Below are 15,426 nucleotides of genomic sequence, written 5' to 3'. Positions count from 1 at the left end.
TTTTGATCCGGGGCATACATGTTAATTAACTAGAGTGGCGCATTCTTGTACAATAATGTCCGCTACGAGGAGGGGCCCGCCCACCACCTCCTCAACCTCGGACATGGTGACATTGCCTCCCTGCAGCTGAATACCCAGGCCGGAGGAACGAGAGTCGTTTCCTCCCGACCAGAGTGATGCCCCTTGGGACCACCATCGTGCCCATTGCCTGTAGGAGCTGAGGTGCAGTATTGCACACTCCTGCAGAAACAACAGGTCAGCTTTGACCTTGGCAAGGTAATCCAAGGTTGCAACACATCGCGTAGCAGATTTAACGCTACACACGTTGATGGACTCAATCTTGATCCCCATTTTAATGCATTTTCTCACTTACCAGTCCTGTTGTTTTTGTCAGTTCCAGTCCTTTGGTTTGCTCCTACAAACCCATAGTGTTTGCAAATTGTCTCGCTTTTGACGGGCTGAGGAAACAGCCCAGAACCGCCCCGTTGGAAATGTTCCGCTCAGGTGACAACGGGGGGTTCGTGCAAGGAGCGAGGTTTGGATTGTTCTCTGCTGGAGAAATCTCTCTGATCCATTCCCCCTCAGGGGCGTTGCTGCTTCCCAGAGATGGGGTGCACTGACAGAACACTGACATCGGGAACACGGTAAATGATTTGCTGCAGGACCGATTAGTTTGTGGAGTTCAAGACGATGCCACAGAGCGCCTTTCACTCACCGAGGTAAACATCGTCTTTAAGCGTACCCAAGGAATCTCCCTCGCCATGGAAAGTGCAGTGAGAGACTGGCAGGCTTTGTACACATACAACATGGCGCTGTTCTTCATGTGGGGCAGGAACCTGCTGCTGAGTGTGGCGTGGAAACCAGACCCACAGCATCGAGGGGAGATGCAATGTCTGCTGTTAAAACCATGAAAAGTCCTTTATCAAAAGAAAGAATTCATCAGCGGCTCCAAGATTAAGTTGTTATAGATGTGGAGGTGACCATGTGCCAGACAGCTGTAAATTCAAGGAGGCAGAATGTCATTATTGCCATAAGAAGGGTCGAAACAGCCCACAAAGCATCAAACCAAGAAGATTGAATTAAAGAATACAGCAGAACCTGAAGCTGCTGACACCGACATCTATTCACTGTATAAAGTAACAGCTGTAAAAACCGAGCCTGTGTAATGAAACAGCTGTAAAAACCGAGCCTGTGTAATGTAACAGCTGTAAAAACCGAGCCTGTGTAATGTAACAGCTGTAAAAACCGAGCCTGTGTAATGTAACAGCTGTAAAACCCGATCCTGTATAATGTAACAGCTGTAAAAACTGAGCCTGTATAAAGTAACAGCTGTAAAAACCGAGCCTGTGTAATGTAACAGCTGTAAAACCCGATCCTGTATAATGTAACAGCTGTAAAAACTGAGCCTGTATAAAGTAACAGCTGTAAAAACTGAGCCTGTGTAAAGTAACAGCTGTAAAAACCGATCCTGTGTAATGTAACAGCTGTAAAACCCGATCCTGTATAAAGTAACAGCTGTAAAAACCGAGCCTGTGTAAAGTAACAGCTGTAAAAACCGAGCCTGTGTAATGTAACAGCTGTAAAAACCGAGCCTGTGTAATGTAACAGCTGTAAAAACCGAGCCTGTGTAATGTAACAGCTGTAAAAACCGAGCCTGTGTAATGTAACAGCTGTAAAAACTGAGCCTGTGTAATGTAACAGCTGTAAAAACTGAGCCTGTATAAAGTAACAGCTGTAAAAACCGAGCCTGTGTAATGTAACAGCTGTAAAAACCAAGCCTGTGTAATGTAACAGCTGTAAAAACCAAGCCTGTATAAAGTAACAGCTGTAAAAACCAAGCCTGTGTAATGTAACAGCTGTAAAAACCGAGCCTGTATAAAGTAACAGCTGTAAAAACCGAGCCTGTGTAATGTAACAGCTGTAAAAACCGAGCCTGTGTAATGTAACAGCTGTAAAAACCGAGCCTGTGTAATGTAACAGCTGTAAAAACCGAGCCTGTGTAATGAAACAGCTGTAAAAACCGAGCCTGTGTAATGTAACAGCTGTAAAAACCGAGCCTGTGTAATGTAACAGCTGTAAAAACCGAGCCTGTGTAATGTAACAGCTGTAAAAACCAAGCCTGTATAATGTAACAGCTGTAAAAACCGAGCCTGTGTAATGAAACAGCTGTAAAAACCGAGCCTGTGTAATGTAACAGCTGTAAAAACCGAGCCTGTGTAATGTAACAGCTGTAAAAACCAAGCCTGTGTAATGTAACAGCTGTAAAAACCGAGCCTGTGTAATGAAACAGCTGTAAAAACCGAGCCTGTGTAATGTAACAGCTGTAAAAACCAAGCCTGTGTAATGTAACAGCTGTAAAAACCGAGCCTGTGTAATGAAACAGCTGTAAAAACCGAATCCATCACTGTCACAATCCAAGTTAATGAGAAGCCATTAATAATGGAGGTGGATATGGAGGCCTCAACTACAGTGGTGGGAGAGCACACTTTCAGATCCCTGACTAAAGGTAGAAAGTTAGTAAACCTGGAGCAGAGAAGCGCTAAATTAAAGATATTGCACTGGAGAATCTATTCAGGTAAAGGGGATCGCCACAGCACCAGTGTCTTACAGGCAACAGACAGCCCAGCTGCCTGTGATAATAGTGACTGGAGAAGGACCCAGTCTGTTAGGCCGAGACTGGTTACAGAAGATCAAGCTTGACTGGTCTGAGATATTTCACCTGAAAACAGGAGTTCCTGAACTGCTAAGGAAATACGCCATGGTATTTTGGGATTAATCAGGGAAGTTAAAAGCCCACGATATATGTGGATCCACAGGTGACACCACGTTTCTTTAAGACCGGACCTGTGCCTTATGCATTGAAGGAGAAGGCGGATGCAGAACTGTGCCAGTTAGAAAAACTGGGCATCGCCCAAGCTGTCCAATTCTCAGAGTGGGCAGCACTCATAGTTCCAGTGGTTAAGCCTGACCAAACCATAGGAATTGGTGGGAAGTATAAGTTGACAGTGAATAAGGCAGCAAAACCAGACAACTGCCCCATTCCAAGGATAGACCAATTGTATGCAAAGCTGGCTGGAGGCAAGTCCTATACAATAGGGGATATGAGCCAACCATCCAACAATTAGAACTGGATAAATCATCGAGAGAATACATGAGTATTAACACACACACAGGTCTTTATCAAAGAACAAAGAAAAGTACAGCACAGGAACAGGCCCTTTGGCCCTCCAAGCCTGTGCCAATCATATTGCCCGTCAGCTAAAACATTTTGCACTTCCGGGGTCCGTATCCCTCTATTCCCATCCTATTCATGTATTTGTCAAGCTGCCTCTTAAACACCACTATCGTACCTGCTTCCACCACCTCCTCTGGCAGCGAATTCCAGACACTCACTACCCTTTGCGTAGAAAACTTGCCCCACACATCTCCTCTATAGTTTCCTCCTCTCACCTTAAATCTATGTCCCCTAGTAATTGACTCTTTCACCCAGGGAAAAAGCTTCTGACTATCTCCTCTGTCCATGCCACTCATAATTTTGTAAACTTCGATCAAGTCGCCCCTCAATCTCCGTCGCTCTAGTGAGAACAATCCGAGTTTCTCCAACCTCTCCTCATAGCTAATAACCTCCAGACCAGGCAGCATCCTGGTAAACCTCCTCTGCACCCTCTCCAACGCCTCCATATCCTTCTGGTAATGTGGTGACCAGAATTGCACGCAATATTCCAAGTGTGGCCTAACCAAGGTTCTATACAGCTGCAGCATGACTTTCCAGCTTTTATACTCAATACCCCTGCCGATGAAGGCAAGCATGCCATATGCCTTCCTGACTACCTTATCCACCTGCGTTGCCACTTTCAGTGACCTGTACACCCAGATCCCTCTGCCCGTTGATGCACTAATGGTTCTGCCATTTACTGTGTAATTCCTGCCTGTATTAGACCTTCCAAAATGCATTACCTCGCATTTGTCCGGATTAAACTCCATCTGCCATTTCTCCGCCCAAGTCTCCAACCGATCTATGTCCCGTTGTATCCTTTGACAATCCTCTTCACTATCTGCAACTCCTCCAACCTTGGTCTCGTCTGCAAACTTACTAATTAGTCCAGTTACATTTTCCTCCAAATCATTTATGTATACTACAAACAGCAATGGTCCCAGCACTGATCCCTGTGGAACTCCACTAGTCACAGCTCTCCATTCAGAAAAGCACCCTTCCACTGCTACCCTCTGTCTTCTATGTATATCAGTACAGGTCTTTATCAGCCCTGACAATATTCCGGCAATGCTACTGAAGACTTGTGCTTTAGTAATTGCCACGCCCCTAGCCAAGCTGTTCCAGTACAGCTACAACACTGACATCTACCCGGCTATGTGGAAAATTGCCCGGATTTGTCCTGTACACAAAAAGCAGGAAAAATCCCATCTGGCCAATTACCGCCCCATCAGCCTACTCTTGGTCATCAGTAAAGTGATGGAAGGGGTCATCAACAGTGTTGCCAAGCAGCACTTGCTTAGCAATAACCTGCTCACTGATGCCCAGTTTGGACTCCGCCAGGGTCACTCAGCTCCTGACCTCATTACAGCCTTGGTTCAAACACGGATAAAAGAGCTGAACTCCAGAGGTGAGGTGAGATTGACTGCCCTTGACATCAAGGCTGTTTTTGACTGAGTGTGGCATCAAGGAGCCCTAGCAAAACTGGAGTTAATGGGAATCGGGAGAAAACCTTCCACTGGTTGGAGGCGTACCTAGCACAAAGGAAAATGGTTGTGGTTGTTGGAGGTCAGTCATCTTGGTTCAGGACATCAGTGCAGGAGTTCCTCAGCGTCGTGTCCTCGGCACAACCATCTTCAGCTGCTTCATCAATGACCTTCCTTCCATCATAAGGTCAGAAGTGGGGATGTTTGCTGATGGTTGAAGATACTGAAGCAGTCCATGTCCAAATGCAGCAAGACCTGGACAATATCCAGGCTTGGGCTGACAAGTGGCAAGTAACATTGGTGCCAGACAAGTGTCAGGCAATGACCATCTCCAACAAGAGAGAATCCAACCATCGCCCCTTGACATTCAATGGCATTGCCATCACTGAATCCCCCACTATTAACATCCTGAGGGTGCCATTGACCAGAAACTGAACTGGACTAGCTGTATAAATACTGTGGCTACAAGAGCTGACCACAGGCTAGGAATCCTGTGGAGAGTAACTCACCACCTGACTCCCCGAAGCCTGTCCACCACCTACAAGGCACAAGTCAGGAATGTGATGGAATACTCCCCACTTGCCTGGATGAGTGCAGCTGCCACAACACTCAAAAAGCTCAACACCATCCAGGACAGAGCAGCGCGCTGATTGGCACCCCATCCACAAACATTCGCTCCCTCCACCACCAACGCTCAGTAACAGCAGTGTGTATCATTTACAAGATACACTGCGGGAACTCACCAAGGCTCCTTAGACAGCACCTTCCAAACCCATGACCACTACCATCTAGAAGGACAAGGGCAGCAGATACATGGGAACACCAGCGCCTGGAAGTCCCCCTCCAAATCACGCACCATCCTGATTTGGAAACATATCACCTTTCCTTCGCTGTCGCTGGGTCAAAATCCTGAAACTCCCACTCTAAAAACACTGTGGGTGTACCTACACTACATGGACTGCAGTGGTTCAAGAAGACCAGAGGCTTGGCCGAGGGGCATGGAAGCTGAACCTGCAACTGCTGACCCCAGAGAACATTGAGGAGCTCAAGAGGGATTACAAAGGTTGGAGAACCGTGAAACCCCTCTTTGAGTCCCTGATACACTGGTGGGAAGCGATCAAGGGAAACATCAAGAGGTTTTTCATCCTCAAAGGCACCCAGAAAGCTAGAAAGGAACAGAGGGAAATGTCCCGACTCCAGAAAAACATGCAGGATCTGCTCCGGCTGCAGTCGATGGGGGTCGATGTCAAGGAGGAACTCCAAGAGGTGAAGAGCCAGCAAGCCTCGCCCTTTGCCTCGGAGGCCTCCAAGATCATCTTCCGGTCCAGAGTCCGTTACATGGAGCAGGATGAGACGTGCTCACGTTTCTTCTTCCAAAAGGTACACTCTGTGATCAGCAGCCCGAAGGAAGAAGACGGCTCAGTAAAGTCATCGCCCTCCGACATTTTGAGGATCAGCAAATCCTTTTATTCCGGATTGTATGACGTGAAGCCCACGGACAGCACGGCCTCCCAGTCCTTCCTGTCCTCTATCACGGAGGTCTTAGACCACAGTACACGGGAGAGCCTGGACAAACCGCTAATTCCTGATGAACTGACTAAGGCCCTTGAGTCCTTGGAGAAGAGTAAAACTCCCGGAAGCGACGGCTAGCCGGCGGAGTAGTATTCGGCTCTGTGGGACTTGATCGGCCCAGACCTGCTAGGAGTGTACGAGAGTATGCTCCTGGCCGGTAGTATGTCAGAATCCATGAGGAAAGGCATCATCACCCTCATCTACAAGCACAAGGGGGGAAGGGGAGGAAATTAGAAATTGGCGACCCATTTCACTGTTGAATGTGGACTATAAGATTCTGTCCAAGGTCATCGCCAATCGGGTCAAATCCGCTCTGGAATTGGTGATCCACCCTGACCAGACCTGCACTGTGCCGGGCAGGAAGATCTCTGACTGCCTCGCGCTGCTCAGGGATACGATTGCCTATGTGCAGGACAGGGGTGTGGACACCTGCCTCATCAGCTTGGATCAGGAGAAGGCCTTTGACAGATTATCGCACACCTACATGGTGGATGTGCTCTCCAAAATGGGGTTTGGGGAGGGAATTTGCAATTGGATCCAACTGCTCTACACTAACATTACTAGCGCACTCTCAATCAATGGGTGGGAATCTGATAGCTTTCCGATTAAATCTGGAGTCAGGCAGGGCTGTCCTCTCTCCCCTGTCCTGTTCGTGTGTTGCATAGTACCCTTTTCTGAGTCCATCAGGAAGGATCCGGGCATAAGAGGAGTGACGATCCCAGGCAGTGGAGGCACTCAGGTCAAAGCCTCCCTGTACATGGACGACGTCGCCGTCTTCTGCTCGGATCCGCTGTCGGTGCGCAGACTGATCCACATCTGCGACCAGTTCGAACTGGCCTCGGGTACCAAGGTAAATCGTGGCAAGAGTGAGGCCATGTTCTTTGGGAACTGGGCTGACCGATCCTTTGTCCCCTTCACTGTCAGGGCTGACGGCCTGAAGGTGCTGGGGATATGGTTCGGAGGGACCAGGGCATGCGTTAGAAACTGGAAGGAGCGAGTGTCTATGGTGAAAAGGAAACTGGGCATGTGGGAGCGAAGCTCCCTCTCCAGTGCGGGTAAGAACCTGGTCATCAGGTGTGAGGCACTCTCGCTGTTGCTGTACGTGGCGCAGGTCTAGCCCATTCCACTCTCCTGCGTGGTGGCGATCACTCGAGCCATCTTCCGCTTTATCTGGAGGTCAAAAATGGATCGTGTCCGCATGGACGCGATGTACAAGCCTCTAGATAAAGGGGGAAAAAACGTGCCCAACATCGCCCTCATACCGATGGCCACCTTTGTGTGGCTGCATCAAGCGGTGTGTAGTCCCTCAGTATACAAACACCAAGTGTCACTATGTGCTGAGGTTCTACCTGTCCCCGGTGTTGCGAAGGATGGGTCTGGCCACGCTGCCGCTGAACGCTCCAAGTAGTTGGACCGTGCCCTACCACCTGTCCCTGGTGGAAAAATTTATGCAGAAAAACACCTTTGACCACAAGTCCATCACGCAGTGGTCAGCACGTAACGTCTTAGAGGCCCTGAGGGAAAAGGAGAGGGTGGATCCTGTGGGATGGTTCCCCGAGCAGACTGTCAAAGTCATTTGGCAGAATGCCTCATCGCCAGAACTTTCCAACAAGCACCAAGACGTAGCTTGGCTGGTGGTGAGAAAGGCCCTCCCCGTCAGATCCTTCCTACACGTCAGGAGTCTCACCCCCTCTGCACGTTGCCCTCGAGGTGGCTGTGGTGGGGAAGAGACCGTTGTTCACCTCCTTGTGGATTGTGCCTTTGCAAAGAAGGTCTAGAGAGAGATGCAGTGGTTTCTGTCGAGGTTCATCCCGAGCAGTTCTGTGACACAGGACTCTGTGCTCTACGGGCTGTTCCCAGGGACACACACCGAGACAAACATCAACTGCAGCTGGAGGATCATCAACTCGGTGAAAGACGCGCTTTGGTCTGCCCGAAACTTGTTGGTCTTCCAGCGCAAAGAGTTGTCCCCGACCGAGTGTTGCGGACTGGCACAATCCAAAGTCCAGGACTACGTGCTGAGGGACGCACTAAAGCTTGGGGCAGTTGCCGCAAAGGCGCAATGGGGAAGGGCCGCTGTCTAAGACCTTTCTACCACAGCGCACCGAGGGGCTGGGAACTGTTTAAATCCCCTCGGGCTGTACAGCTCAAAATGAAAGGCTGTAAATGATTGTAATATTGTTTGTACTGATGCACCTGGTGATACATTTTGTAAAAGTTGAACCGGATTGTACCCTTGTAATGGTGTTTTTGAAATGGTTTGGAATGTGGTTGAAGATATTTTATGAATAAAGTTTATTTTTGCAAAAAAAAAAGTGTAGTAAAGGAACCACTTGAATATTGTATCTGGACTCCGAGTGTTGAAATTTTGTCCCAGAGTATTCCTCGGACCTTTCAATTGGTGCTGCGAGCAGGGCCCGAAGGATGCAGGACACCGACGGGGAAATGGGATGAGTCACAGTGTGAATTCATTTTTATTCATACTAAATCCGACTCCGTCCCGATCCAGGAAGTGTCAGGCACCCCGCGTATCAGAAACCTGGGCTCCAGGCAATAGTTCAAGGGGTGGTAAGGGTGGGGTAGTTCGCTTGTCTTATAGATTGTTATAATTACATCCGGTATTAGCCGCAAGTAACGAGTTCGGTCAGAAAGGATCCAGGGTAAGAACCGTACCGCTGACAACAACTATACCCCGACCGTCTTACCCAGAGATGGCCAGTGGTGACAAACTCGAGTGGGGACCAGAGGGATCCTTGACACAGCATTGAGCTGACAAAAATAAGAAATCGATAGGCAAAATGAGAAAGAACAATTGGAACCCATTTGACTCACCCGCTGATCAGAGAAAATGGTGGGATAATCAGAAAAAAGACAAAGATGATGAAGCCTGGATCCTAATGTTAAGACAACACATAGAGTTAAGTAAGAAAGTAAATCGAATGTTGGCCAACAAATCCCAAAATGAAGAGCTGGTCCAGGCAAAAAATCTCATGTCAGTTTCGGCAGCTTTACCACAGCCACCAGTAGCTGCACAATACGCAGATAATATAGATTGGAACGGGCTGGTGGAACAGGCGGCAGGATATGAGGAACAACGGGAAGCGGGTTGGGAATCACCACCACCATAACCCGTGGCCCCAATTAAGATAGAGCTTGTGCCCCCGGTGCCCGGACAACCAGGCAGACCAGGCACAGCAGCAAGCTGATTTCCGAGCCTTTAGAGCAGAAATGGCACAAGACTTAGGGCAAGCCCCATAAAACAAGAAAAGGGCGAGAGTGCCCATGAATATGGCAATCGGAAGTTTGAGGCATATTGTAACTACGGGGGTGTAGGTGCTGCGCTGAACCGAGACGATGTACAGTTTATGCAATTGTACAAGGATGGCCTTAGCCTGGCCCACCAGGCAATCCTAGACACCGGGCCCGGGCCCACCAGGCAATCCTAGACACCGGGCCCGGGCCCACCAGGCGATCCTAGACACCGGGCCCGGGCCCACCAGGCCATCCTAGACACTGGGCCCACCAGGCCATCCTAGACACCGGGCCCGGGCCCACCAGGCCATCCTAGACACCAGGCCCGGGCCCACCAGGCCATCCTAGACACCGGGCCCGGGCCCACCAGTCAATCCTAGACACCGGGCTAGTAGACAAGAACACATATGATCGAGGAAGATGGGCCACCGGGGTAGATAACCACATAGGGAAAACTAAGATAAAGGTGTCGGCAGTGAGGTTACAGACCCCACTGAAATGGTGGCCACTGCAGCAGCCGTTCCTAAACCCGAGGTGTGCTTTAATTGTAAAAACCCGAACATAAAATATTTACAGTGTTCGATGTAGCCAATGGATTTTGGTCGATACCACTGGACCAGGAATCCCAAGATAAATTCGCTTTCACAGTGGGAGGGAGACGGTGTACATGGGCGAGGCTCCCACAGGGATTCCACAACAGCCCCAACATCCTCCATCGGGTCACGAGTGAGAAGCTGAGTCCGTGCGACGTAGAGTCTAACAACAGTACAATCTTATAATATGCAGATGATATCCTAATAGCGTCAGAATCGGAAAGGGGCCACATCGGAGCTCTCCTGATAGTCATAAGGACGCTGAAAAATGCTGGATTTAAGATAAACCCCTTTATGAGTTGCTGACCGGGAGGGCGATGCGCTTGCCAGAGGGCAGAGCCACCGGAAGTGAGGATATGGGACCCATCAGAGATAAAATTAAAAATGATATTAAGCAATTGGATGGACAGCTAAAGGAATTACAACAGGAAGTGAAGGACCAACAGGCTATCAGGGATTTAGAAGAGAGGACAAAAGGGGGACCCCCGTCACCACCGGCTGAGGTCGGAGACATGGTGTTTGTTCAAATCACCCCTAGCCAACCAGGTTTTGCCCCAAAATGGACTGGACCGTACGGAATTATTCACGTGCCTGCGCCGATATGAAGGGAAAAGCTAGGTGGAAACACTGGTCACAACTGAAAAGGTATGATGTAAGTAAGAAAGACTAAATTACCAGGCAGTGGGAGGAAAACGGGCAACGAGCAGTCCGTACTGTGTTAGCCAAGTGGTTTAGGATTCATTCCCGATCTGGAGGACTGGCCATCTGAAAGAGAAAAGGGGGAATCCTCAACTACGGGGAGGGTCACCGTGGGCTGTGCACAAGGAGGGACGTAAAGGAGAAAGCTACAGTGTGTGAGAGATACAGTGTGTGAGAGATTTTTCGCAATTTACCTTCACACCCCAGGAGAACAACAACTGGGGTCACTGTCCCGGGGAGGAAGACTTGGGAATGACAGATACCTGGCATTGGATCTTGAGGGCCAAACACGGAGAGTTGACTGCAACGGCGGACCCCCGGACCGACACCACCCTGCTATCACAGGACACGACGACACCACAGAGACTATCTTGCCCAGACATGACCCCTGGGCCACAGAATGGACTGGTACTGTATACGGACGATGAACTCTTGTATGATAATGTTAAACATGAAATTGTACAGGTAATTGTGAACCTGGCAGGTATGCAACTGCCTGAGTATTGCAGTAACCAAGCGCCCCTACGAAAACTGTACAAATTACTGAGTAAGGCTGTGATTAATCAGCCGGCCGACGCCACGGGTGCCACTAGATTCAGGGGACATCCTGCTTTCCACCGCCAGAAGAGAGAGTTAGTTAACAATGTACTGACAGGGGTGAACACAGGGACTTCCCTGGTAAACTCTCTCGACATTCAAGGAATCAACTCCGAGGTCACGAATCTTAAAGGGATCATGAGGCAGCTTGCTCATAAGAGTAGCGAGGGGTGGTGAAACGGCAGCGGCCCTAGGGGGCAAGAGTGTGGCATCTGTATTGGAAAGCGTACACGTTATAGAGACCCATGCTAAAGCCACCAGCCAATTAATAGAAAGGGAGGAACGACAAGAGGGCAGCACCTAAAAAAGCCAGCTTACGGCCAGTGGCTGATCGGGCAATTAAGACAAAATCTGGGCCAGATCCAAAGTGGGGAGGTACCGGGCTGGATCAACAGTGCCCGGTTGTGGGGGATGGCCAAGAACCCAGGCGTCATCGACGCATGTACATTGAAAGGAGTGACCAGGGTGTATGCGGTGATTCAGAAGTGCACCTCAAACCAAATGAACGTGTTAGGTATGGGCAATCCCCTCAGTCACAGCAGACACGGGCCCACACCCTCAGTACCGAGTGGAGAACATTGGGTTAATCCGAGACAATGACTCCCTCCGGTACTACCCCATAGATATGCATGCCATACGCAAGAATGAGGGCATACACAGGGTATCACTGAGCGGCTGCAGATGGAAAGGTAGCCTCACAATTTGCTCCCATCCAGTTGGAACGGGGGGGGGGTGCTGGACAAATGCGGGTACAACCGAACGGAGGGTTGTATATTAGAAATTACCCACAGAGAAAACCATCACACCCGCTCAGGATACAAGGGAACCCCGGCTCCCAGTTACTATCAGACACAGCGTGAATAATGTACGTCCAACAAAGGGGTCAGGTCTCAGTCAACGCCTCCGACACACTCCACCATGCCCTGGAACACTATGAGGAACCTAAGCAGGCCCCAATTCCCCACCTTCCCGAAAGTCTGACAAAGTTTAAAGGTGACTTACGAAAGGTGAGGAATCAGCATTACGTGTTACAGGCGGTGTTTAAAAGGCTAATCAATGATACGGAAGAGCACTTGAGAGATCCGACGGTGGGAGCAAGTGTGGGAATGGGGGCTGAATGTGGACATACACCCCTGGATAAGAATAAGCTCTCATATACTCGTCGCAGTGCAGCTAGTGTTAGCATTGTTTAACTCTAATTCTTTCAATGTCTTCTCCAGACAATCCAAAAAGTACCAGGGGACCATGAGTGGCGTACTGAGAGGCTGCAAGGAGACATTTGCGTTACATTATGGGACCAGCAACACTCACACACACACAGATTACACAATCCACACTGACATCACTAAAAATCACAGACGGAATCTCAGTAACAATCCACATGCTTTGCACAGTCTTGTGTTGGGGGTTTAGTGTTTGATATTTCAAACTGCAGTGACATTCCCGACAAGATGAGTTAAAGTTTTAACATTAACCAGAAAATGGCTGAAACATTGTTTTCCTGGGGTGAACACATCAAAGGACAGGAAGAATCAGAAAGTTGTCCTGCCCTGGGATTAACATATCAATGGACAGGCCTCCTGGGGAGCAGATTGAGAGACATCCCAACATGCCAGGGGTGGAGTCTGCAAACTGCTCGTTCAGGATATACCTGGCTAGGAACCCAATCCGAAAACCGCCTCCAGAGTGCGGAGCTAGTCCCCACTCTGGCTTAATGTGCGTGTGTGTTCCCTCTGTCTCAATCTGCTTTATAACTCTTTGACTTGTTTGTATTTGGATGTTGCTGAGTTGTAACTGAGAGTGATTCATTGGCTCTTGCGTTATTTTGTTTGAAAATGTTCTTTGCTCTCTGTTTTAATGGAATTAATTTTCTCCCCCACCCCTCAAAGAATTTTTATTTTGAAACCTGCAATCTGAAGATCCAGACTGGGACAAGGACTCTTCTTCTTCAGGAGTTTCCTGAGACCTTCTCCAAGGCCGTGCTCCATGGGCCCACGTGAGTTTGTGTCCGTTTCTTACCCCGAGATTTCAATTCCTCTCCGGGACCCTGGTTTTCGGTGGCTCCGGTTAACCAGTTCCTGTTGGACTGTGGGCCTGGAGTTTCAAAAAGAAAATCTTGGGGTTAAAGTAGCCTAGCCTTGCAATCTAAAACTTACATGTTAGCCTCCAGTGTGTGAGGAACAGGAGCCCCACAAGAGGAAATGAAAAGTCCTAAAGTGAAGCTGCCTAAAATCTTGTTATAATTCAGGGATAATGCGTGTAATTTGGGCTGCGCGATCATTCTGACGGTTAAACGGGATTCCCGGTGGTCATTTTACTGAGGGTTTAGGTTTCTATCTGCCTTTCTCCAGTTTTCTTTCTGTTTATTTCTTCGCTTTGCGCTATTTAAGCCTTCAAGGAATAATCACAGGTGAATTGATGGACCCACAGCAGGGGAAGTGAGCTGCAGAAGGGGCAGGGAAAGACTTTACACATGGGGAGAGGAGGCAGGAGTTTCAGAAGGTAGGAGTCACACAGGGGGCTGATTAAGGGGGAGATTATACAGAGGAGGTGGGAGGCTGCTGTTCGTTTCGGAGGGGGGTAATTTGAATGAACATGGGGACAGGGTGCTTGTTCATGTTTGAAATAGTGAGGGGTCGCTGCTACATGTTTAAAATGGTGAATGCATATGAGTTAATAGCTGACTGATATGAGTTTGTATTTATACAGACGTCCAGAGAGATAGGGGGTGGGGCGGTGCTGGGAGTGTGGGGACTGTTGTGATGGTGGGTTGGGTGTTAGATGGGGGTTGTTTGGGAGAGATTTTTGAGTGGGCAAACGCGGGGTTAAAAATGGCGTGAGTAATTTGGCGGCCACAAAACAAACGGTCTGGCGAAAATGATGCAGAGATGGAATAATTGCCGGCTGATAATGACAGGGAGGAAAAGAATGGGGGTTGGATAATATTTGCGAGGAGGAAAGAAAAAACTAAATAACCAGTCCAGTATAGATTTTGAAGAGCACACATTGGGGGTTATATATTTCTTTTTTCAGAAAAGGTTGCTGACAGGAAATAGAAGAGAAAATGAAAGATATGATGAAATCTATTTTTTGAATTGTGAATCAGGGGAGAGCGCGAACGCAGTCCCCCACTACCACAAATTTTGCAGTCGAGTATCCCGCATTTGGGGACATCGCAGGCGTTAGCACACCCGAAGTGCAATGGGCTAGCCTCGTCCTGGGAGAACCTTTTTTTTCTTTTTTTTGCAAAAATATACTTTATTCATAAAATATCTTCAATCACATTCCAAACCATTTCAATAACAACATTACAAGGGTACAATCCAGGTTAAACTTTTACAAAATGTATCACCAGGTGCATCAGTACAAACAATATTACAATCATTTACAGCCTTTCATTTTGAGCTGTACAGCCCGAGGGGATTTAAACAGTTCCCAGTCCCTCGGTGCGCTGTGGTAGAAAGGTCTTAGACAGCGACCCTTCCCCATTGCGCCTTTGCGGCAGCTGCTCCAAGATTTAGTGCATCCCACAACACGTAGTCCTGGACTTTGGATTGTGCCAGTCCGCAACAATCGGTTGGGGACAACTCTTTGTGCTGGAAGACCAACAAGTTTCGGGCAGACCAAAGCGCCTCTTTCACCGAGTTGATGATCCTCCAGCTGCAGTTGATGTTTGTCTCGGTGTGTGTCCCTGGGAACAGCCCGTAGAGCACAGAGTCCCGTGTCACAGAACTGCTCGGGATGAACCTCAACAGCAACCACTGCATCTCTCTCCAGACTTTCTTTGCAAAGGCACAATCCACAAGGAGGTGAACAACGGTCTCTTCCCCACCACAGCCACCTCGAGGGCAACGTGCAGAGGGGGTGAGACTCCTGACGTGTAGGAAGGATCTGACGGGGAGGGCCTTTCTCACCACCAGCCAAGCTACGTCTTGGTGCTTGTTGGAAAGTTCTGGCGATGAGGCATTCTGCCAAATGACTTTGACAGTCTGCTCGGGGAACCATCCCACAGGGT

General features: G+C 48.8%; 1 pseudogene; it reads right to left on the bottom strand.

Annotated features, from left to right (window-relative positions):
* Window positions 1-14,514: 14,514 nt before the first annotated feature.
* On the bottom strand, window positions 14,515-14,666 carry LOC144669024 (U1 spliceosomal RNA; annotated as a pseudogene).
* Between the last annotated feature and the right edge of the window lie 760 nt (window positions 14,667-15,426).

The sequence above is a fragment of the Cetorhinus maximus genome, chromosome 28, assembly GCF_964194155.1.
Source record: "Cetorhinus maximus chromosome 28, sCetMax3.hap1.1, whole genome shotgun sequence".
NCBI classification, from domain to species: domain Eukaryota; kingdom Metazoa; phylum Chordata; class Chondrichthyes; order Lamniformes; family Cetorhinidae; genus Cetorhinus; species Cetorhinus maximus.
Note: the sequence above shows the minus strand (reverse complement) of the source record. Positions and strands in the feature narration are given on the sequence as shown.